Raw genomic sequence first — 25,416 nt, 5'->3', positions numbered from 1 at the left:
GTCGGTGTCGGCAGCGCCCTGCCCTGCACAATGTGCGCTGCAGAAAGCCGCTTCCCCCTCCCGCTGCAGCCGGGGTTCTGCTCGCTCCCCGCCGCCACCGCGCCGACCCCGGGACGCCCCCGGCCGGGCACGGCGTCCAGGTGCGCGGGGCGGGGCTGCGGCTCGACCCGCCCTCACGGCCCCCGAGGCGGGACCGCTGTCTGCCGCCGCATCCCCGCCGCGACGGGCAGCTCAAAGTCGGCTTCGTTCTGCTCCGCGCCGCCGCCCGCTGCTCCGGCACCATGTCCCTCTGCAGGGCCGCCTCGCAGGCGCTGGCCTCCCGCCTGAGCAGGGCTCCTGCCGCCGCCGGCCGCCTCAAGCAGCGTGGTACGCGGGGCCGCCGCGGAGCCGGGCCGGGGCCGCGTACGCTCCCCGGAATGGGGTGGACAGGGTGGCGGCGGCGGAGGGGACGCGAAGGTGGCGGGCGGGGGCGGCGTGGGGCCGGGACAGGTGCGGCGGCGGCCGGACACGGCTCGCAGCATCCTGGGCTCCGGCACTGGCTGCTTCAGACCTCCGCACCGACCCGCTGGGCAGCCCAGCCGGTCCGAGGTGCCCTAGCCCGCCCCATGGCAAAACGGGCCGCTGCTGCCTTCCCTTCCATATAAAATAGCGGGGTACATACCCCACGATAGAGCAGCCGGAGCGGCGGTGCCTCCAGGGCTGCCGACCCCGCTAGGGACCGGGAGCGGCCCCGGTGCGCCACAACCATGGCTTTTGGCGCATCAGGGATTGTGTAACCACTGGCAAAAAAAATTCTGCCAGCCGTGTTGGGCGATGGCAGCTTGCTGATCACTATCCTGCTATAGCTAGCAGCCCCGGGGGAGGGGGTTAAGGACACCCTGCTGCTGAACGAAAATGTAAATGTATGCAAATCCATTAGAATGCCCGGCTATTGGAGAACAGTCTGAGAATTGTGTCATGAGACAGATAATGCTAAATATAACCTAGCACACGATGGCATCGTTTTGACATTGTGATTATTTTGCAGCTGTCAATTGCAATGCGCAGAGCCATTTTATTTTTTATGAGGGCTTTTTCAACGAGACGTTTCTCATCTGGAATCAAGTCACAAAATTCCACAGAAAACTTTGTTGACAGGAGAATTACGTGTGTTTTTCTTGGGTCTCTTTTTGAGGTGTACAGATGAATCCAAGACTGTAGTAAGAATCAGTTGATAACAAATGAATGGGTAGCACGGCTGTTAGAGTTAATATATATCCAGTCAGGTAAAAAATTGTGTAATCCTACCTCTCTGCCCTGTTGGCCAATTCATGAGATGAAGGGTATGTATCAAAGTGTCAGCAGTCTGAGAATGAGAGAACATAAATTCAAATTAAATAGATTTTTTTTAATTTCCTGTTATTATGCTGAAGAGAGAATTCATTGCTTCTGCTGATCAGAAGGGATAAGGACAGATAAAATAATTCCCTAGTCAGGAACTTTTTTTTTTTTTTTTAACATTCCTTAGTCTATATAGACTGTGCCCAGTATTTGGAAGCTGATGGCAGACAATGTAGTTCACAGAAAAACCTCTTAGGAAGAGCTCAGCCATGGAGCACCACACCCTGTGTTGCTCAGTCTTAGGATACATCAGTATACATCAACATTTGTTTTATAACCTTTTTGAATAATCCTTTCTCACACAGAGTTCAGATTCCATAATTCTTTTTTGGATCATATTTTAGCAGCACTTTACATCAATTTACCTAATGGTTTTTATAGCACCTCCTCGCCAGATGTCATCTGGGAGTGTTCCTGGCTCTTCTAGAGACAGCATGATGATCTATCTCCTTGCTGGTGTTGCTGCTTTTGGTGGTTTATTTTATGTAAGTGTTTGGGGATGGAGCTGTTTGTGCTTTCTGAGCCAGCATGGTATAAGGTGTGTTCTCTCTTAAAGAGAATGGTCAAAATGCAAACCATTAATTAACGTAGATATTGTAGCATGTAGCATATAGCTAAGTGCAGCCTAACTTAGAAATCAGCTTAAGAGAATTTAGCGAAGGTGAAAGCCTATTGCTTGCTTGCCTGTTTTACTGTTATTTTGATAAGTAGTGCTGGGTCACTCTTAGTGGAAAGCATATTTAAAACTATATGAAATTAATGTGTCCAAAGATTGAGTAAGGCACCTGTCTCTAACCCCTTGCCTTGTCTTGCCAACCAGAAACATTAGTAATGTTTCAAAGTGGGGAAGGCACATGTGAAATAAGCAATCTGAAGCTGCAAGGGGAACATACGAACCTTGTTAATTTGGGCACAAAAAAAAGAAGATATCAGCATTAGTTACTTCAAGAAAGCATGTTGAAGTTTTGTAAGCATCTGCTTTTGTTAAGCTTTACAGTAATCATTCTCTTCCCTGCTTCTAAATGTATCTGATGCTTCACATCCCTAAATCCTCCATTCCATAGCTTACTTCTAGCCCTCTCCCCCAAGATCTGAGATAGTGCCTAGCACACCCCAGAGAGGTACATATTTCCCTGTCCCACAGAGTAATCCTCTTGAATGGTAGTAGTTATTTGTTCAACATATCAAACATGTATGATTGCATTTTTTACCACATTACAAAAATAGAAGCCTTAACATAATTATATTTTAAAAAACTGGTTTCAATTCCTGAAACACTGCAGCACTTCAAAAGTTGCATGGTATATTGTATTTGCTTTCTAACAATGGAGATATATGAAATACATAAATATATTAGTATAGCAGATTGTTAATTTTTTTAACCTTGCTTAGGATAAATTTTATATGCATTTTAAGATGGGCAGAAGCACTTGCTTAAAATTCCTTCTCTCCCTCTCCCCTCATTTGTTTGGTAAATTTGTAGGGATGTAGCTGTAAATTCAGGTACAATTCCCTTTCAGGCCTACAGAGTAGTCAGTTCATCCCGCAGCAAGTTTGTTGAACATTCAAGTATTCTTCGTGAGAGAACCGAGGGGCAGAAAAGCAATCCTTGGTCAAGGAAGGGTGAGTTGAGCTCTTTTGTCTTGTTCCCTGGGTACATGAGGATTTGGAACAGATTTCTGGATTGTCTAATCAGGATTTGGCACTGTCTATGTCCTTGTCTGAACTGTGTGAGTGGGAGTGAAGACAGAGGTGGTTGTGCAGTATTGTTCTGTTACAAAGCTGCTGCTGCACAAATTTAAGTGGCCTTAATATTCAGGCAGTGAATCTGGTCTTTGATCCACCTGTGGAGTCTCTTCAGATGGAAAGAGTTGATGTGTGAATTATATAATAGGTATTTGATTTACTGGAAGCTTAATGAAACTTGACTGAATACATAATGCTGTCAAAATAAATTCTGTGCTTTTGTTTTCACTGGGGAGGAAAAGATAATATCTTTTTCAGTCAACAGGCTGGCTTCAGGCCACATGCCATCAGGAAATACAGTTCAGTAGGGGAAAAAAACCTACATTAAAAAAAAAAAACCAAACTGTTGTAACTTGGATCAATTTTTTTCCTACAACTTTGATTTTGTCTTTTCTAATTTAGGGTTAAATGAAAGGCAGGCATTACCTAAATGTATAGCAAATCCTTCTTTAGCTCTTCATACTTGAATAATTAGACCATGTTAGTTCAAATACTTGTAATGGAATGTTGTCCCTGTCTACATCAATTAGTGTTATAGCATTAATGTCAAAGGTATAACTTTGGCAAGCATGGCCTTGCTAGAAAAAGAAATTAGGAAAATTTCTTAAGGATCTTTATATATTTTTATTTGGTTGTTATTTTAAAAAATAAATATAGCATTAAAGCCAGAACACTTGAAGCTCTTCCTTTTTTTTTTTTTTTTTTTTTTTAAGGTTGACTTCTAGGGAAGTGATTTAATATATTTACATATACACAAAGAATAGGTTTGAATAAAGTATCTCAAGTTTAAATTTTGTTTTCAGTATAACAGCATGGTTTAAATTGTCTGACTGTATAATTATTTCTTTAGAAGTTGTTATCCTTGAACTTCTACAACACATGCTTTAGTTTCAGAACATTAAAATTACAGATCTTAAGAATTAAAGTAGTAAAATACCTTAATTTCCAAAAAAGAAAGCAGCTGAATACAGTATAGTTTTAAAACTCAGTTGTTTAAATAAATACGGAGAATTCAGCCACAATCCTTCTTTGTCCCTAAAACAGAAACTGTAACGAGGACCAAAGTAGATCTCTCCTTAGAGACCTGGTCTCCTGCTATTCAGGGCAGACGAAAGGATTACCCTCATTACATTCTGACTGCCATAGTTGGGAGAACGGGGGAGCATTAAGCAAACCTTCCAACATATTCCCAGTGATGTCAGTGTATTCTCTCTTTCCTCCTGAGGTGCACTTCTGCAAGGTACTGAGTTTTGGCCCTGGCCATGTTGGAGTGAAATACCTGAGCAGTACTGAGTGCTCAGCAACTGATCGTAGGTTATCTCAGACATGCCATCATCTGCTGCTTAATAAGTCACATAAATGTCACAACCAGTGGCAGATGATTGCTGCCTCCCTTTTTATTGATAGTAAGAAGTCCAAAATGTTTCTAAGGCCATTCAGTAAATACAGTTGAAACTTGTTTCCTGTATTATTTTCAATATTTGACTTCGGAATAAATGCTCAACCCAGAGTTTTTAGCTGGACTTCTGAGTAGCTAATTCCAATTCACAGTACAAAACCACTGTTGAATCAGCTCCTTTTAAAAATCCTTCTTCATTCCCAGATGTATACACCCAAAAGAACAGGACATTAAGAACGAGCATCAGTTCTGTTCTTACTTTTCCTACAGAATCCTCTGGGTGCATTTTCAATAGAGTTAACACCCCTCTTCTGTCGCTATAGGACACATGAAAGTACAACGTGAGCCACTTGCTATTTTGCAAGGTAAAAGAGAGCATTTATTTTTTGACTCCAACTTTTATACTTTTCCAAAGCTGACAGTGGATTGGAGAGTGAATGGGCCACCTCTCCAAAGACATTGGACAAACCACTAGTACATCAAGTTTTTCCACCCCCATGAAGGAATGTAAAACAGTATGTTGTTTACAGAAATTGTGTGGGAAAGTTTTCTAACAGAATGTAAACTCAGAAGGCTTTAGAAAAACTTAAGAATCAGGGTGACACCTCTTCCTTCCCTTTTTTCTCACATTCCTTCCATAGTCATATTTTTTGTTTATCTTGTCACAGAGTGTTAGAATAGTATTGCTTTTCACAGAAGTGCCATTGCAGTTTCTTTCCCTGTGCATTCTTTAGAGTCAGTCCTTATACGTTTTCACAGTAAGCATTGCTCATAAGACCAATTAAAAATTCTGTTCTCAACGTATTCTGATATTTTTTTAGGGGCATTAAATCAAGCTTAAAATAAGCTCTAAAACAGAGCTGGTAACCATATGAAGTGGTGGATAGAAAAGCATATGCCAAGCAGCATGTTCATGGCATATTTGCTGCCTGTGGTAGAAGAACTTCCTAGGTGGAAGAACTGAATGCTGGAGAGCAGCTGATCAGAGATTCTTTTGGTAGGATTTTTGTGATTTCTCATGCGGGGGAAAATTCTCCCCTTATGCCTGATCACAAAATGTCTGTTACAGAGAACTGTATATAGCAAACAAGTCTGTCAAAACAAGAGAAAGAATCATTGGAGGGTTGAAATTATATTTAATGATATTTTAATTAATGATAACAGACATTTAGAAAAAGATCTGATAGCAAAATTTCTGTGGTTCTTTTCAACTGAAAGCTACTCTAAAAATAAGAGAGGGATTTAAAATGTCCCTGGAAGAAACCTGACTCAAAGTAGCAGTAGAAAATCTGGGACATCATTTGAGATGTAAAATGATGTTTGGCTTGCAGGATGTTCTCCTTGCTTATTTAGTGAATACTGAGTTTTGTTTTCCATTTGTTGTTCTTGTCCTTTAAGATTGTTCCTAATTTTTTCTGTTATAGCTAAGACTTTTCTTTTTAACTTGTTGCAAGCTGATTCAATCTTTCTAATCTATACTCTGCTTTTACACTTTCCAGACTTTCTAATCTGTGTTCTGCTTTTACACTTTCCAGACACAAGGGAAATCTCTTTCCAAACCTGAGGAAGTTAAATACAAACAAAGGACAATCGTTTACCATTAAGTACATTGCAGCCTACCTTGGGATGACTTTGTGCCTTCTATTGTAAAGCCCCAATTGTGTGAGACTTTAAAAGAACTATCTATGTTTGCAAGGCCAAACCATATTGAGCTTATTACTGAATCTGCTTTGTAGAAGGCAGTTCTGAGATGGAGAAGCTGGCTGTTCTGAATTAATGCACTCTATATTTGACTGTCCAATAAAGTGTACTGAATGCTGATCTTGGCTGTTAACCTGTTCTTTGTGTAATGAGTTAACGATTTTTTTAAAACAGTGTTTTCTTAAAGGGACATGATCAGGTTGCATAATGCAAAGTTTTGATTTTTACTGAGCAATGAATGGGCTTGTCTTGAAACCTGAACCAAAATTATAGGCTTTCACTGGCATAAGAAGAACAAGAAATAAAATCGATCTGTTTAGTTTTTAAACAGATACAAAAGACTCAAACAAACTCTGATTGTGTCTCTTTAAGCTCTTTTGTTTCAATTCTCACATAGCTTACACTGTGTTACAAACTTATTTCCATTTTTTTTTACGTGGTGAGTCGGTTCTAGTGGTGAACTTGTGACGAACAGCTGATGAACAGTTATACTGTTGATGAACAGTATAACTTTTCCTTCGTGAACATAATGTTAGTGCATGTTTGCATGGTGGTTGAGCATCTATCTTGCTTTGTGCTGTTAGTTTTTCATGACTTGTCTCAGCTGAATTTGAAGTCATGCATGGCTGGGAAACATTGTTTTTCAGGTTCTAAAGAGTTGGACCCAAAGTGGTGTAAACAAGTCTTTAAAAGATAGTTGTGAGTTGTAAAAAGAAAATAGTCAGTTCTAAGTGGTCATATATCTAAGAAAGAGAGCTCTGACCACTTGAAATTAGGAAGTTATTTTCTCACTTGTATAAAACCAAATGTCTTCTTCCCCACGTGGTTATTCCACAGTGTCATGCTCCCTCTGGCACCTGTGTGTGTACCATCACTGGCCCTTTCAGCAGAGTGGTTTCAAGCAACACTTGACAATGTCCTTTGTTATCCTTCCCTGCTCCCCCAACAATTGCTTTAAGCCACAGTTTCTTTTCGTATCACACTGAAACGTTATGAAACTCAGTAATTAAGAATATGGTTTCCTCATCTTATAAACATAGTTTTTTGATGCCACATCAGACAATATGAGGGATTAATTATTGATCTTTTTGTTAATTCTGATCCCAAGTCTTAGCTTTCCACTTCAAATTTAAATGAGGATGATGATAAAAAGTAGTTGGTGAATTTTTTGTTGCATGCATGCATTTTACTCTCTTTATTGTATTGAATAAATTCTTAGAAGGTGATGGAGAAGAGGTGCATGAAGTCACTGAAGCAGAGAAGGCCACGGAAGAAGCTGATGCAGCAGCTGCTGTTGGACCTGCAGCACAGGATGAGAGTGCTGGACCCAGAGTACAGGATGAGACTTCTGGGGTATCCCCAGAAGCTGGAGGGGAGAATGACTTACTGGCTCCAGAAGTATCCCATGCTATGGAGGAAGAACAGCAGGAAACTGCTGCTAATTCAGAAGCTGCTGCTAATTTGGAACTTGCTGCTAATTCAGAAGCTGCTGCAGTTCAAGGTTAACATATGAATGTAGTTTTTGAGTGTGTGTGTCTTGTGGGTTCTAAAGCTCTGCCTCTTACAGAACATTAAGAACAAGCATCAGTGTTCCTAATGGGGTTTGCCCTGCAGTGAAAACTAATTCAGGCATTAACATTGACATATCATGAGCCTGAGGTAATCAAGTTTATTAAATCAGGGTCTCTGAAAGCATCCCACCTCTGGCACCAGAGTTACTGTCTAAAAGAAGTAGAGTCAAATGTTTATTTTACTACCCCAACCTATTTATTAAGTTGAGCTTATAATGTGATCAGTTAAACAGTTTTTTAGTGATCTAGTTCTCAACGGTTTAAGGAATCTAAACACTTTAGTTCACTAGCCATTCCAAAGATATTCACACTGAATAATTAAATTTGTTCTATCAATGTAACTTAAACAGGATCTTGCATAGCAAAGAAAATGCTGCCATGTTTTCAATTCTAAGGATATATTAGATTACATTTTCACAACACAATAAAACATTGAATTGTTGTTAAACACTGAAATTGGTAAGTGGCAAAGCATTCAGTATTTTGAGCTGTTGGTGTTTGAAATATTTTGGTTTATTGTGCTTTAAAAACAATTGCAATAGTATAAATGCAAAACCATCCATAAAATGCACAAGATACAGGATTATAATTTAATTTGTCAGATTTTTAAGTATTTAAAAAAAAAATTCTTGTTACCACTGGTCTTGAGAGGATATTTCTAAAACACAGATCAAACTGAGATTAAAAGTATTTTGGCTGCTAATCTATGGGCGTTTATCATAGTACCATCAAAGGCGTTAGCAGATTCTGAATGATTTTTCTGAATGATTTCCAATTTTTTCCTTGGTGACTCCAGTGAGGAATGGATGCATCTTAATTGCCTTTTTAACAAATAAACTCGAGAAATAGTGCAGCACTTCTAACTGCTGAGTTTTATTAAAGGTCTAGGTATGAATGCAATTTTAATTCAAATGTGAATAGTTCCTGTGCTTGTCTCTGAAACAATCTATTACAAATAACATTTTAAAACAATACTTAGTCTGATCTGCTGTAATACAGTTTATAGAAAGTAGAAGTAAGTAGCTTGTGTGTGATTATTACTGCTTACATATAGAAATATTTATAAGGTAGTAGTTAAAATATCTAGAGCCCTAAAAATTTCAATTTCTACGGAATATGTAGACCACTTCATTTAGAAAGGAAGTTGTCTGTTTTATGTTAAATTTGGTGAATTAGAGCCATTAGGAGATATGTTTAAAAATGTATTGCAGCATTTCTTGCTCTACTGAGCAATTGCAAAATTTCTGTTTAATTTCATAAGCACTTGCTTATGTCTGGAAGTGGTTGTGTATTCCTTTCACAATGCTTATCTACAAATAACTGGTAATTGTTGGATAAGGTAGGATCTTCTGTATGGTATTTCTGCCATTTTATTGAAGAGGCTCTTCCCTGAGAAAGGGAAGCTAGGATCTTCCCTGAGAAACATGGTGCATAAATTGATTAGATATTAGGAATAAAGTCTTGTGAGGGTGGTGAGGCATGGGAACAGTTTCCCAGAGCAGCTGTGGATGCCCCATTCTTGGAGGTGTTCAAGGCCAGGTTGCATGGGGCTCTGAAGAACATGCTTTAGTGGAATGTGTCCCTGCCCTTGGCAGATGGTTCAAACTAGATGGTCTTTAAGGTCCCTTCCAACCCAAATCACTCTGTGATGATTCTGTGATTAAGTGTGAGGATTTCATTCTGGACATATTGACATCATGTACTTAGTGATCACTATTTGATAAGAAGAAATAATGGCTTGTAATTGTTAGTTCCTGCTGGTGTTTTCTGAAGTGGAGCAGCTCTTTGGAAATTACTGACTTTTAAGATCTAGTATCTCTGGCAGCATAGTTACTGAGGAAACAGCACTAGAACCAGACTTCTGTTATTTCTGTTATTTTGTTATATGCTGAAAGTTGTAAGGGAGCCTGAGGGTCATCCCAGGTGCTCCCTACCAAACCTTTTTGCTGTGGTTATTCTTGGCTGGGTGGTAAAGCTAGCAGGGAAAAAACCTTTGGGATGTAAAATTGTTGAGAAATTGAAGCAAAGGAGTGTTCTTGCCTGATCTCTTGGGTGTTCCTGGGCTGCTATACCTTGCTCCTGAGAGTAGCTGTTCTGTGCCACTGGTCCCCTGCAGATTGCTATGAACAACTGCTGCTGACAGGTGTGACCAGGGTGATGAACTCTGGGGACTCCCCCGTGGTTCACATGAGGTTACACTCAGTGTAACCCAAGTCCTGGCCTGGAAGGCTGGACAGGCTTCTGCTCCAGGTCACCTTTGCACTCCCTGCTCCCTCGTCCTGCAGAAGAAGAGCAGGGCCCCCCGAGCTGTTCTTCCCAGGAGTTCCTGACTGTGGGAAGGCCATCAGCAGCACCTGCTCTGACACACAGGCCTGAACCAGCATCCCTTTCCTTTAAGCTATGTAAGAATTAGTTTCTATTGCCACCATGCTTACAAGAAGATGAGAGTTTGTTTCAAAACTTCTCTGCTTTCTCTGTATCACTTAGTTCATTGTCTACTTGCAGCCAACAGCTATTGTGTTTAAAAAAAATCTAATTAAAATCCTTCTGGATATAACTTTCAGTTTTGCATTTAATCATCTTTATCATTCATGTTATCTCCATTTAGAATAAAAAAATAGCATAGCTCCACTTTTATTGAGGTAGAGAAGGATTTTTCTTTCAGAACTTTGGAAAAAAGTATGTATTTAAGTAACTTTAGCTAGTTTTGTTGGCAACTTGGTATTACTTCTGCAGATGAAGGTGTAAGTATTTTTATTGTTACCAGTGAACCTCTGCTTTTTCAAATGCCATTGCTTCTTTTAATCTATTAAGCTTTCTCTAATGTTTGGCAGTTCGAGCTGTGAAGGAATACTTGTCTCCAGCTCTTGCATACAGATAAAGTAAATGTATCATTGTAGATGGATGTGCAAAAAACCCCCCACCCAAAGCAAAACAGATAACAAACAAACAAACAAAAAACCAACCCAGCCTTGGAGGTGGATGCTTAGTACTTAATCAGAGTAATTTCCATTTCAGGCAGTTAGCAATTGTACCTGCCTGGAATGTTCTCCTTGCCTCAAGTTAAGAAATTTGCAATCCAGAATTCCAATCTATAATTCTGTAAAATACTGTTACCAAAATAAGTACTAAACTGTGTTACTCTGTTCCCAAGGTTTTACCTTCCTCTAAATTATAATTTTCTCTACCTTTTTATTGCTTGAGCTGTCACTCTTGGTTACCACCTGATGCTGGTTAAAGTCATGTTCTCCTTCTAGTGTACTCTATGTCTGGGCCCATAAATTAAGTTTTTCTTCAGACAAACCAAATGCTGTAAAATTTACCGATTGGCAAACTGCTATTTGGATTAGGCAAGGTTGTTTCATCTGTGACTTCTGGTGTTTGGGTTGCCACCATAAATTCTTCTCCAACTCTAGTATTGAGACTTGAGGTTTTGGCATTATCTACTGAAATAACAGAAGCAATTAGCCCCAGACTGTGCTTTTCCAGACTTCTTCTTGACTTCTCTAGCATAGGCTTTTTTTCTAATCTTTAAAGTATTGAAGGGCATGGTCTCTTCTCTGTTTGTTATTTCCAAGGCCATTTGACTGAGTGACTGGGTTTAGAGAGGATTAGTGTGTGAATTTGCCAGTGTTTTCCATGCTAAGCTTCAAATGCACAGCAATGGCAGTTGTCTGCAGCCTAGAGAAACAAATGGAGGCTGCTCTGGACAGGAGCTGCTGCTTTTGGGACAGGACTTTTGCTGACCCCATCATACAGTGATGCCAAGCAGACAAAAGCACCTGATATAATCAGTGCACAGTGGCTTGGCTTGCTATGTTACCAAATTATGGGTGTGCTGACATTGTTAGTACTTAGAAAATTACTGAAGAGTCCTCAGAGTGATTTGCAATTGCTCATACTTATTCAGAGGCTTTCAGAATTACATTGCTCAGTAGAACAGATGCATCATTGTAGGCATCTGTTTGTGTGAGATGGAGGAATAAGGACTTTTTTCTCTTTACTGATTATGATAGACTGATCTAGCTAGATTAGGCTCTAAGAAGTTGAATTATGTAAATATTATCCTATGGGGGAAGTATCTGTATCTGGATCTTCTGTTGGGTATTTCTGTTTCACATTTATCACTTTCTTTTACCTGTCTCTTGGACTGCTGCACTTATCTTATATCTCTCTGACTGCCATACACTGGCCACTATTCTCTTCTTCTTCTTCTTCTTCCTGTTTTTCCTTCAGAAATCGAAGTTTTAGATGAGTCATCATAGCATAACTGTAAAACCTCTGTTGGAAGAAAGTGACCAATATTTAGAAAAAAAAATTCTGTAAAAATTGTGAGTGTCTGAAGACCCCAGCTGGTAGATGGAGAGTTTATTCAGTTTTGATCAGCTTAGCCAAAAAGAATTTTACAGCATGCACTGGGCTGGGAAAGAAGATTTTGGTAACATGGAGAAAACCCTGGAAGTTCCCAGCTGAGTGCAAACAAATAAGTGGGGGAGAACTGCCTAAAGTAACTGTCTTTCTATTTGTCTATTCTAGAACAAGGGGGCAAGTAGTTTCTCAAAAATATTTGAAGGACATACAGTGAATAAAAATGCCTAATGAGAAATTAATGAGAAAATAGAGGTACTGCTTTTCCTAGTATTAATAGCTCATTGTCAAGACTAAAAACCCTTAAAATAACTGTACGTATTTAAATTGGAAAGCAACAACTCACTTTGTACAACAAAATCTGTTAGCATTTAATGTACTGTACATAGTGTTACCTGTGTTTGAAATTTTCCTGGAAGTACAACAACCATAGGAATGCTGTTAGTCTTCTACTTTAGAGAAAAGATGGCAACAGGCACCCTTTACTGTTTTCCTTTGGTGGCAGTTCAAACCAGAATGGGAATGATGGGGATTTTGGAGTTAATTTTTGGACAATGTTTCCTATAGCAGAGAAAAACATCCTTTTCAAACAACAACTTTGCTCCTTTAAAAACTATGTAAGTGGATAAAACTTGGAGCATTACTTTGTATGAGGAATGTTAAACAAAATGTCTTAATTAGAAGGTTTTTTAGAACTCCTGTGATTTAATACATCACATTATTAGGGTGTTTTTCATACACAGAGTTTATATTAACTTGTGCTAGCTTTCCTTGTGATCCATTCCAATCAGTATCTAAAGATTGTTCCATGTTTACAATAAACAAACAATGTGAGTTGCTTCTCATTGCTACAATTCCATGCTACAGAATATAAAACAATATTCTTGAAATTTTATGAGGTATTATAAACTATTCTGGATTAATGTGACGTGCACTGTTATGCTTTTATTGTGACCATTATAGGCATCTCTGAATCATTTTTTTATCATCAGTTGTAAAATAAATTATCTTCGAGGGAATCTTCTGGTCATTAGTATGAACTAATGAGGCTTTTCTTGGGAACTAGTGACCTACATCAGGCACAAACAACCTGTGATGTACTTGGTTGATTGAACATGTTTCTCCTTCAGTGTGGAGTAATGAAAATTTTTATTCTTAATAATGGTCTTCATAATGCCATGGTTTAGGCTCTCAACTGGACCTCATGGATTTTTATCTGGATTTCAGGAAGGAAAATATGTCATATTTGTGTAGCGGCAGGTTTATTAGAAATCCCAGCTTTCCTTTGTTCATCATTTTCCCAAAGATCTTGGGCTCTGAGCCTTTGATTTGTGTTCATCCTAAAGAATAGCTGGAATGCCAAACTCCTGATGCCCATGGGCTTGAGTGAGGGAATGCTGAGGTTGAGGCCTCCTTCAGGTTGTGTCCAAGTAACAGCATGATCAGGCCAGGGTGGTTCTGCAAAGAATTCATCAGTTGCCAGCCACTAGTTCCTATCCTGTGCATTCAAGGATAGGAACAATCAGACTGAAAAATAATCAGTGATTTTCTAAGTAATTGTTCTTTCCTTGACTCTGTTTGGAACTGAAAAGTTTATTTTTTCCTGTGTAGAGCTCAAGTGCTGATTTCACAGTACTGTAGAGAGGAATTAGGTCAACCACCTGATACCCTTTTTTCCTTTTTAAGTCCAATATTTAGGTGTAAAGTGTTTTTCTTTTCCAAGCAGTAGGTTGAGTAACTTGCTGTAGCTGGTTGGAATCCTAAATGTTCATGGAATAAAATGCCAGAGAGGAGAGAGAGAACATTTCAGATGGTCCTGAGTGACATTCCTGGTGATGGGATGTTCTTGGTGTACATCTGCAAGCCCTCCATGCTGAACTCCCTGGATCTTTCTAGACAATGGCACCTGAAGTACTTGGTCATGTTACAGGGACAGCTGCACAGCTTTGCCTGTTTTGTCCCAAACTGGCTCAGTGATTATTATTTCCCCCTGTTCCTATGTGGTTCCCCTGTTCCTGATGTTGTTTGAGCTCCTATGAACAGAGGGTGAAGGTGTGGAACCCAAGCCAGCCATGCTTGGGGTTACAGTTGGCTTCTGGTGAAAGAATGTGTCTTGGTTTGAAAGGACAGGTGTCTGCTAAGGAAGGCAGGAGCCTTCCTTGAAATAGAAAAGGTAAACCCCCTCCCTCCAAATTATTATCATTTTGAAATTAAGAGGCTCTCAGGCAAAGATATGGGAGGAATAACAGTTCCTTGCTAGGAAATTTAAAATACAAATGCAATAGTATGAGAAAACCACTGACAGAGTCAAATTACAACCTGACAGCCTGTGGGTCAGGGTGTTGGTAGCAGTCCAGTTGAAATGGTGGCTGCAGTCCTCCTGCAGTGACAGGTGTGGTTCTGTTGAAGCAGTGATCCAGTAGAAGGGTGGAGTTTTCCTCTGGAGGTCCAGTGGTGGTGTAGATGGGCCTGGTCTTTCTCTGGGAATCCAGTGAAAAAGAAAGCTGCTTCTCTGGGAATCCAGTGGGAAAAGGCTGCCTGTGTTGTTCCAAATCCAATTGTCTCCAGGTAGGAATGCTTGGTTCCTCCCCCTGGGCAGAGCATCTCCCAATGGGATGATGTAATTTTTATCAGTCATGCAATGACACTGAGTGGCCCATTAACAGAAGATATTTCCCTGAGGGAGGATTGGTTGCGGCAGAAATAAAGAAAACTGCTCAATTAACAGAAGGTAACTGCCCCACCTCTAACAGATGGCAAATAGAATACACACATATTACAACCTAGGACAGCATGGAAGGGAACCTTAGCTGTCACCACCATCTCAGAATTTGTAACAATTTCCCTTTCCATTTTTCCTAAGGCTGATGGAACCAATATATATGAAGTTGCTCTTAAAGGGAATCACAGTTTCTTGCTGCTACTGCTGTCTTCACCCCTGGATTAGATCTGAGTGAGCCAAGTACCCCTGCTTCTTGGGCTCTTTCTTGAATTACTTTTCCAATGTGACAGAATTTGACTTTTTAAAAGTCACTTATACTCCACTGCCAGTTTTCAACTAGCAGGCCTTTAAACTATGCAAATGTACCAGGAATATTCTGCTCTGCTTCTCTTAACATTTCAGGGGACATCCTGAGACCTTCAATGAACCTGAGTGAGGAAGGTTTCTGTAAACATTCTAATGTATGATGGTCTCTAAAAGGCTTTAAATAAGATACTGTTTCTAATTTCACAATTAAATTTGACTTTCCCCCTCCTCCCCCCTCTTTGGAATTAGTGTGTGACATCGGTTTTGCTTGATATTTTAAGCAGCTTGTACTTTGTTTTGTACTTCAGCTTTGGTTTGCATGCTCCAGGTGGATTCGATTTGTATGATGCTGGCTAACTAGTGTTATTTTAGCTTTATAAAACCAAATTCTACTGCAAAGAATATTTTTAAAGGAATTGAACCTGGTGTTTGGCATTACAGATTCCAACCTCATCTTGACTGCCTAGAAAAAAAATTCTTCATATGAAGGATATTGCTTCAAGTAAAGTGATTTACTCAGAAAAGTGTGGTTTTAATTATCTTTAAAGTTGCAGGATACCAGTGCCTATTTAAATTTTTGTTGTTGTTGTTTCTAGCTGGAATGACCACTTTTAAATGAATAAACAATTAGGATTAGAATCAAAATATATTAGCTTTAAATGTATTGTTAAGGAAATGCAAAACTGAGGGAAGAAATACAGGCAGTACTCCTGACAAGGTTGGGGTTATCTTCTATGATCTCATTATAAAACTTCTGTCCTGCTGGAAGGAATCCCCACCTCCCTCAAGCAAGGAAAAGACTGAGTACAGCTTTCATTTTAAAATCTGGAACAGCTGTCTTCTTCATCTCTATTGTAAATAAGGAAAACATACTTAGAAAACCACTTAAAAATACAAGGTAGAAGTTTAAAATCCAGTAAGATTAAAAAAAAATAATATACAAATTAGTTTCTATCTCTTCCACCTCCTTGCTTCAAGGTCATCTTATATCATGTTTTCTACTAGGTGGTATGACATGTTTTGGCCAATGTGAGCTGGCCAAATTTTGCACTAGAGCTTTACATCCCAGACAAATCTCCAGGCTCTTTCTGCATAAAACTGCCCCGGGAAAGTTGGAAAGCTTGTTTTAAAAGCCTGAAGGCTTTTGGGGAAAAAGCTATGCAAGCAGTAGGATCTGGGTTCTGGAAGTCAATGCACTTGCATGGGGTTTCCTTTATTATTAGCAGAAGAAAGTCGATCTGGGCATGTAATTTTTTATTATCAGCTGCTGCAAAGATGAGTCAGTCACACAGTACACACAAGTCCCTGCTTGTCTTGCCACTCTGTTCTGCTGAGCTCTTGAATATTCACACAATTCAAACTGACCATCATGAGCATGCAGAATGACCACCCTGCATTTGAACTGTTTTCTATTGTAAGTGCACAGAAGTGCACTATATCTTTGCACTCACTCTCAGGGCTGCAAGTTCAGCACTTGTAAAAATTGTCTTTAAAGACTGCAGGAATTACTGTCTTACACAGAAAGCAGTTGGTTTTTTTTTTTTGTTTTTTTTTTTTTTTCCACTGAAATGATAGGGATAGTTTCCTAAAACTTATATTTCTAGTTGAAATGTTGGATGTGGTGCTAGTAAGCTACTGGAGCTTCCTAAATCTGCTGCTTTATTTAAAAAAAAAAAAAAAAAAAAAAAAAAAGGAAAAAGAAAAAAAAAAAAGGCAAACAACTTAACAGAACACAAGCTTTCAGAACAAATACACCATTTTCTTTTGTCTGTAAAATCAATTTCCTGTTCTGTATTTATTCAACTCAAGCCAGATGTGTTTCCACAACAGAAATGGTTTGGCATTAGGTGCATGTGTAATGTTGCCCAGTCACGTTCTGTTCCTGCAAGTGCAATTTGGGAGGATGAATTTCTTCTCCAAATGGTTGTATCCTAAAGCAGAGGAGCTAAGGACTGCCTGGGAGTGCCTGTAGCTGTCTTGGGCAGAAGCAGGAGGTATTTTGGTTGGGATTCCCTGTTACACATCAGCAATGGATATTGCACAGATGTTATACAGTGATGGTTGTGTACTGCATGTATGTTGTGGCTCTAACTAACCTTGGGGATGCCTGCCCTCACAATCCCTGGTATGTCCAAGTCCTTCTGAGTGCTTTGGCAACAGCTGTTGATGCAATATGCAAAGCCCCTTGACTACAGTTAGTAAATGTGATTAGTTTGATTGCTCTAAGGCTTTAAGTTCTTTCATGTTGTCTTTTGTTGAAATCACAGGACAGTTAAGGTCCTAATTCAGACCTGTAAGTGCTCTGGTATATATAAATGCCTGTCAAAATTGAAGAAAGCTATAGCCAGAAATACTGGGATGCAGCTACTTATCCCAGGAGAAAACTGAAAATTGACAAATAACCAGTGAAAAAGCTTAAGAAAAAAAATCAACTTTTCAGAAAAAAAAATATACACAGAGACTGAGATTTTTTGCTACTAATATAATACCTTGTATGAAACTGTGAAGTATACCTTCTATATACTGTAGAGTAATATCCTATATATTCTGTAGAATAATATCCTACTAGGATGGGAGGAAACACAGCGCACCAAATGAAGCAGGAAAATTGTGAAGCTATCTAACTCCAGTGCTTTTGATGAAGGATATGTGTGCAGGGGGAAGCTCCCCCAGAGAATTAAGAAAGAGCCTAATCAGCCCCACTTTTGTGAATATGAAAGGAAACAAAATCATTTTTGGCAGGCTTTAAATTGTATAGGTCAGTATGGAATTATCCCTTGACTGAGATCCATTTGGCAGGAATGGTGCAAGTGGGTGTTTTGGTAAAAATGTCAAGGAGCTGGAGGGGTATTGTTCTATGAGGATAATAAAGCAGCTGGGCATTCAATGGAAAGAATGATATTAAATACCATGTGTCCTCATTGCAGAGAAGCAGTTGCACAATTCAGATTATTTTGTTCACTTACAGCCTGTAGAAATTCTAAGAAATCTGACATAAATAGACAAAATGGATCATAATCATCACTGCATGAAGAAATGCAGGGTCTTCACATTTTCAAACTAATCATCATTCAGGAAACAACACAGAACCAAGTGAAGATGCTGTGATTTCTCTACAAATATTTTGAAAAAATAAAGAAGCTTAATATTTTAGTATTTGAACTAACAAAAGTTAGGAGTGATTTCAGTTACATCCATTATTTGCTGCAGAATTCATGACAAGCTTATTAACAGTAATTGAACAGACAGAAAATCCTTCATCCAAGGATTATGGAAAATGAGTCCCCATTGTACCAGGCAGAGATTAAAGTATCTTGTATAAAATAGGGTGTTACTGCAGGATTTTACATGGAACAATTGCAAGAGATTAAACTGGATTGAAAAAATATGAAATGCATGCAGATTTAAAAAAAAAAAAAAAAAAAAAAAAAAAAAAAAAAAAAAAAGAGGGTGTGAATAGCACTGGGAAACAGGGAAACACAAAGGAGAAATGCCTAAACTTTGTAACACTTTGTGCCACCAGGTCAGTAGCAGAGGGTGTGAGGGCCAGTATGTCTGATGCTATCATGCAGAAGGACCCCATGTGACAGTCCCAAATATGAGACTGGCAGGGGGTTCATTCTCAGCTAGCCAGGGCATCATTCATCTGGCTTTGCCCTGGGATCACAGCAATTCCCTTGGACAGAGAAAAACGTGTTGGCCTTGTGAATGGAATACAGAGAGTTTGTTCCAAGACGTGTCCAAACCACCAAAAAGCAAGCCAAGATTTGTGCTGGTGGCAAATGAATGATTGGGGTAGCCATCAGAAGGCTGAAGACTGTTTCCTAATCCAAAACACTAGAAGACACTTGGACAGTATGCAATATGACAAAGAACAAATGCCAAGATGATCTTCATCAGCCAGTTGAGACTTGCTGGAGATCAGGGCTGAAGGAGAGTGACCCAATGCAAGCTGCCGTGAGCATGTGCATTGGGACCACCAGCTACTGCCATGTTTCTCTTCTCCAAGAGACCTGTGTCATCTGGAACAGGGCTCCAGCCACATGTGCTCAAGGAACGGATAGCAAAGCCACTTAAGTACAAGATTTGTACCCTACCCAAAGGCAGTTTTGTATATAAACATGCTACACCCATTCTACAGACACAGGTTCTCAAATGCAATGCCTGCCACAAGACCCTTTGTATTTTAGGCAGTGACAGCTACTCCACAGAGACATGGATGAACACCTTGGGAGGAATCCATATTTTTTTGCCTTAGATTGCCTTTCTGATAGTCATAAGGAATAATTCAGACCAGAGACAATTTTTTCAGTACCATTGGTTAATGTTTTGTTTTAAGGCAGGTATTCATGTAGACGACAAATAAACACAATTCCCATCCAAAGGAAATGAGGTTTTGTTAAAAAGCAGAAAAGACCATGGTGCTCCCTCTAGCTGCCTACCGATCTACTCTTCTTAGTGCAAAAGAAATTAAAACACAAGAAAGAAAAAAAAAAAATTAAGTCCTATCAGCCAGAGAAAGAACTTTTGGTAATATAAGCTGAAAGTTTGATGTTACAAACTGAAACCTAGCAGCTTTTTACCATAGTGAATATATGACATTACATCAAGTATTGCTTGCTGTAAAATATCTAAAATTCCAAATTTCAAATGTACTATTTCTATTGCATAGCTTTCTCCTATAAAGGTGAAGTGCCAATTCCTAAGCATTTATTTTTTTGTTGCTTCTTCAAAATCGAGAAAGCATTCTGAAAAGTAAAGTTAAATAATTGATGTTCAGAATATGTTGTATTTAACTAGGTGTAAGGTGATATTTGGGGAAAGGTATGGGATGCTAGCTCTATAAAACTCCTATTTGCTGCATTTATTGAACTCCTAAAGAAGCTGTTTCCTTATTGTGTTTAATAGAGAAGTAGCTTGGTATAAGGATGAAACAAGAAAGAGACAAACCTCCTACTGAGCAGTTAAAGAGTGGGATGATTGAGACCTCTGACAGGAAGGTTAGAAGAACAGGGTACAAGAGAATTTACTGAAGTAAAATTTAACATGCAGCTGCTGGGTGATGTGTTCAGTCTTCCTGCAGAGTGTATCTGTATAGAGACTGCCTATTACTAAATATTACCTGTTACAGGCTTTTTATAGAGACAGATTGCTTTATGCTTAAAGGAGTATGGAAAAATGGCTAGTTGGCCATTGCAGCCTGAATTTGCAGCCTGATGCTAGAATATTTTTACACTAAAACTATCCATGGTGTCTTTCCAAGGTTTTGTAGAGTGTAGATGTTATGTCCTATGAATTTGACAGAAATCAGAAAACAAAGCACCAATATCTGTAAGAGATAATATATGCATTATAGAATATTTGCCTATGCCTAAATACATGAAAATAGCTACAGTTTACAGGTTTCTGCTCCAGGGTTGGAAAGAGGCAGATTTTCCCTGGAATTCCATTTGCAAAGTTTTATTTGTGTGATAAAATTTAATCATCTGATAGATCCTGTTGTCTTCAGCTACTTTAAGCATTTATGTTGGGCAGGTACTTCATGCTTTGTGCACCTTGGTTGCTCACCCTTATTTATGATGGTGAATGTAAAGAGGAGACAATTATCTTTCTGATTTGATTCATAGAAACTGTGAGTAAAGTCTTGAATGTTGCAGCTTCTTCTGCCCATGAGGAGAACTTAGAAAGTGACAAGGTAGGAATAGCCTCAGCAGCTCAAGAGATTTCTGATACAGACTCAAAGAGCCAGGACAATGATGCTGAGGAGTTGTGGCAAACTTCAGAGGGTGCAAAAGTCCAGCCAGGTCTGAAATGTTTGTGTCAGTGAAATGCTGGTGGCTGTGTGCACTGAACCAGCTGCAAGAGCATGCAGAACTCAAGTGATGCATTGTGGCTGCCCATGATGGCTGTGTTTGGCATCTCATTGTTAGCAGAAAAATCTAATTTTGAAATTATGTGTGGTGCAGTAGAAGTAGTAAATTTGCTTGTGGCAGTGTGGTGAGCTCAGTGCCCTGCTCAGTAAGTGGCTGGATATGAACTTCATTAAGAACAATAAATTCTCCTTGTGCTGCATATAACACATTTTTTTTCAACATCTGTCTTGATTTGAAAGACAGAATTTTCTTGAATTGCATTGGTGTAAAGAAAAATATAAGTGCATGTGTTATGAATGAAGCTTGCAGTGCTTTGGAGCAACTGTAAACAATCTCATATTGCTATTGAAGTTGAATGATGTAATTGAATGCAAAGATAAATGTGTGTTAAAATCATTACTGTGGAGATTTAAAGCAGGAGTTTAGAAGTTTGGCCTCTAAACTCTTTTAAAATTAGAAATAAAAAGCTAAAAGGAAAAATGTCTGCATACCTAATACAGCTTTCCCTTTAGTCCAAGGACCCTTTGGACTAAGGGAAACAACTTGCTTGACTATTTGTCATTGGATAATTTCCAGAGTTTCTTACTGGCGTTTTGTCTCCATTTGCAGTTTCTGAGGAGGAGAAGACAACTGAAGAAGTTGCTAAAGAGCCCTAAAGGTACACAGTACAGTTGCAGCATATGGTTTTCTGCTCTTCACCTATCTTTTGTTCTCAGTGGCAATTGCAGCATGTGGTAAATGCACATGCACTGTTATGGTGAATTTTTATTTCTGCTCTCAGCAAAAAAGAACTTTATTGAAGTATTTCTAACTTATTGGGAACCACTGCTGGCATCTTTAAGGGGCTAGGGAGCAAATCCTAGATAAATTGTCACACTGTGTATTTATTTATAGATTTATCTTAGTCCCATGCAAACTGGATAAAGATCTGAGAGTTGTAGCTTTCTTCCAAGCAAAAATATGTTCTTTGGATATCTGGTTTCAGTTATATGTGGCTACTGGACTTCTGGATTATTTTTCTATACAATAAAACAATAGTCCCCTGAACTATTTTATTTTAAATAAATTTTTTCATTATTAATGTCTCTGCACTTTCAAATTGTGCTAATGAAAAATATTGAATATACTATTCTTACTATTTTGCTAGTGTCTTTCTCATGTGGCTTTATTTATTTTTTTTTATTGTCAGAAAAGTTGCAAGTGTGTGCCTCTCAAGCTTTTTATTTTCACTCAAATTGAAAGCTAAGGGTACCAGAGGGTACCACATCAGAAAACCAAATAACCAAGAAATTCTTTCTGCTCTGGAACACATAAATGGTATAGACAAGGAAATTGGGTTAGGAATATTTTTTTTTCTGTTTTAAACATCTGACAACTGTACAAACTGTTGCTATTCCAGATTTTGATTTAGACAACAAATATCCCCTATAGCCAACTCAATTAATGAGGGCAGAGATGGTAACTGAAAAGGGTGGGGTGGCAGGGAAGGCAGGCTGTAGGAAACATCTTTGATGTAGCAATTTCAAAATAGATTAAAAAATAGATTAATCTCCTACTGGTGTACAGGTTCACTCAATTCTGCTTAAACTGCTTGGACTCTTTTTGACAAAAAAATTACTTTTTATGAGTATAGCAATGCAAGTTTACAAAAGGAACAATTTATTGACTTTCAATTTGATCTTGTTGGCAGGGGGAAAATTATTTATGAAATATTTTACTATTTGGTGCTGGAAGATTACTAGCTGTCATTTGACCAATTTACAAATCTAGAACCACACTGCATTCTGACTTTGCATTAAAACACATTATACTTTTTAAGGAATTCAAGGCAAAGAAAATTAAATTAAAAGAACGTTAATGTGAGAATCAAATCACTATCTAGTTAACTTTTTTTTTTTTTAAATACTGATTATTTGGTGAAGGGATAGAGGAAGTAGTAATGGATTAAATCCTCAGATAAAGTCCTAAGCTAATGCTCAGAGCATGCCTGAGTAAATAGGTTCAGCCATTCTACTGTGTGGCTATTGGGCCCATATTGATGCTGCTATGGAACCACTTGTATCAGTAATCTCAGCAAATATAATTGGTTTACTTTGTGCTTAAAGTTAAGGATGTAACTATTTGTAGAAGTCCAGCATGCAGGGGAATTCACTTATGCCTGAGCAATGTGGATGAGATGAACATTAGGGATTCCTTGAAACTAGGCTTTGGTGATGGCAACGGAGCAAGTTTCTGTAAGCTGTCAGATAAACATGATTTACACATCAGTGCTGTGTATACTCTGTAATTCAATTAACTGGTGACCTGCAATCAAATTCACAGTGTGCTTTGAATGTTTGCAAAGAAAAAGAATCTGCTGAGTGGTGTGTTGCTAAACATCTTTTGTTGTTATTTCTTCTAAATCAGATTTTTTTTTTTCTTTTCCGCAGTAAGCAGAGTGGACACCTTTGGAAAGTTTAATGCAAATATTTGTGGCAATCAACCAGCTGATTCCGGTGTGAAACCTCATACTCTTCCTTGAAGACATAAAAGAAACTCTGCAGTTTGTCCCACCACACATTGGCCATTATGGCCAGTATTCAGTGCTGCAAGAGATGATTTGCATTGCCTAGAGAAACGCTTCTGTGACTAACAACTCTGCTGTAGAGAGTAGCTTCCAGTCAAGCCACTCAGCATGTCCTAAATACATGTGCTAAGAGAAGCAGTAGACTTAACTAAACCATGCCATATGAACTCCTTCTATGTCTTTGTTGTCCTGATATCGATTCCTTACTTTTGGTCCAAACTATTGTGTGTAGTTATACCTTTGTAACATTCCATGCTAAAATGTAAACAAAAGGTTTTAAAATCAAGTCAAAATATTACAAAACTACCTGTTAGCATTTTAAAATTGGATCACAGGGAAAATAACAACGTGTTTGCTCCTGAGTTTGGATTTGTGATTGTAAGCATAGGACATCTGGCTGCGCATGACCTAATTTTCCCCCTGCATAAATATTTCAGATGATACCACTCCTTGCACAGTAACATCCAGGAGTAAACATTTTAAGGCTCCTGCTTTGGGAAGAAAACCTGTTTGCAGGTAGTAGCCATAGGTACTCTATAAGTGGTGGCTGGCTCCTGCCTTGGGTGTGCTGGGCTCTGCTCCTCCCAAATCTCATTCAGCTTGCTGTGGTCTTTCTGTGTTGCTCTGTCTTGGCATATACTGGTAGTGTAACAACACGAAAGTTTGGTAGAAACTTTCAAACTGGTACAAATTACAAGCCCTTTAGGCCATGGCAAAGCCTGTCTCTAACCACTTGCACACAGAGAGCAAAATCCCTGTGAAGGGCTATTCAACAGGTGTTCAAATGGACAGGCATTCTTAGGGACTAAGAAAGAACCAAACAGCTAAATAGCCTTGTTTTCTCAGTATTAGCTTCATAAAAATTACATTTATTATGAATAACAGGTTTGAATGCCACTGTGCTCCCAACCTTCATGTGCTACATGCATGAGCATGCATCTGAGACCCCATTTCAGCCACCACAGAATGGCAATGATTCTAAACCAGAGCCAAATAAGGTATATTATGTACTATTTATATAGAAAGTGTGTTGCATAAGGTGTGTCTGACTCTTTTCTCTTCAAGAAGAAGTTTGGAAAATGTTGAAAGGGAAACGACAGCATTATGACATTCCTACCCACAGCACAAAGCAACACATGCTCCTTCCCCCATCATAAAGCAAATTATAATAGTGTTCCAACAAAGATATAGCCTGTTGCTCCTGGATCTACTTAGGAATAACTGGAATAATGCAAAGGCAAAAGCAGGCTCCTGAGCTTCAAGAAGACAAACCACAGCCTTCTGCTTAAAGGATAAAGCCTCTGTGATTAAAAGCAGTTTTTGTAGATCAAGCTACTGGAATAAAAATCTTAGACTGATATTTTGTTGGATAAGAGTCTATATTTATCTTGTAGATTAAAAATGCTGTGATGGATGTATGCACTTAAATTTTCTATTTCTTCATTTTCACAAATTACTAGTAAAAGAAGCTATTTTAACTGCATCTAACAGTAGTGTTTCTCAAATGGTAGACTTTTCTGAATGGCTCTTTATCTCTGGAACTGCTCTGGTACATGGCAAAATATGTTAGCCCCCTGGAACAGCTGCCTTAATGACTGAATCACAAACTATGGTTTCCAAAATGTAGGGTTTTTTCATCCTTTCACTTTCAAAAAATTGTGAGAATCCCAAAACAGCCTGTACATGTGCTTTATGCCAGAGTTCTTCTTTTTTTGCTTTTGTATTGTTTAGGTTTTCTTAATTAAAAAAAAAAAAAAAAAAAAAAAAAAAAAAAAGGCATGCAG

The 25,416-nt window shown here is 38.8% G+C and overlaps 1 long non-coding RNA gene across 2 annotated transcripts; it reads left to right on the top strand.

The window, feature by feature from the left end:
* The first annotated feature begins 99 nt into the window (after window positions 1-99).
* MGARP (mitochondria localized glutamic acid rich protein) lies at window positions 100-25,115 on the top strand. Of its 2 annotated transcripts, XR_003960146.4 has the most exons (6): window positions 116-366; window positions 1,762-1,865; window positions 2,901-3,003; window positions 7,446-7,727; window positions 21,676-21,724; window positions 23,496-25,115. It is a non-coding gene; the product is annotated as a mitochondria localized glutamic acid rich protein (long non-coding RNA). The 2 variants fall into 2 exon arrangements; XR_012055767.1 differs by lacking the exons at window positions 21,676-21,724; window positions 23,496-25,115 and adding an exon at window positions 20,821-21,417 and having other exon boundaries at window positions 100-366.
* Window positions 25,116-25,416: the final 301 nt, after the last annotated feature.

The sequence above is a fragment of the Taeniopygia guttata genome, chromosome 4 (genome assembly GCF_048771995.1).
Source record: "Taeniopygia guttata chromosome 4, bTaeGut7.mat, whole genome shotgun sequence".
NCBI lineage: Eukaryota > Metazoa > Chordata > Aves > Passeriformes > Estrildidae > Taeniopygia > Taeniopygia guttata.
The sequence above is the reverse complement of the archived record's forward strand: the minus strand, read 5'-3'. Positions and strand labels throughout refer to the sequence as shown.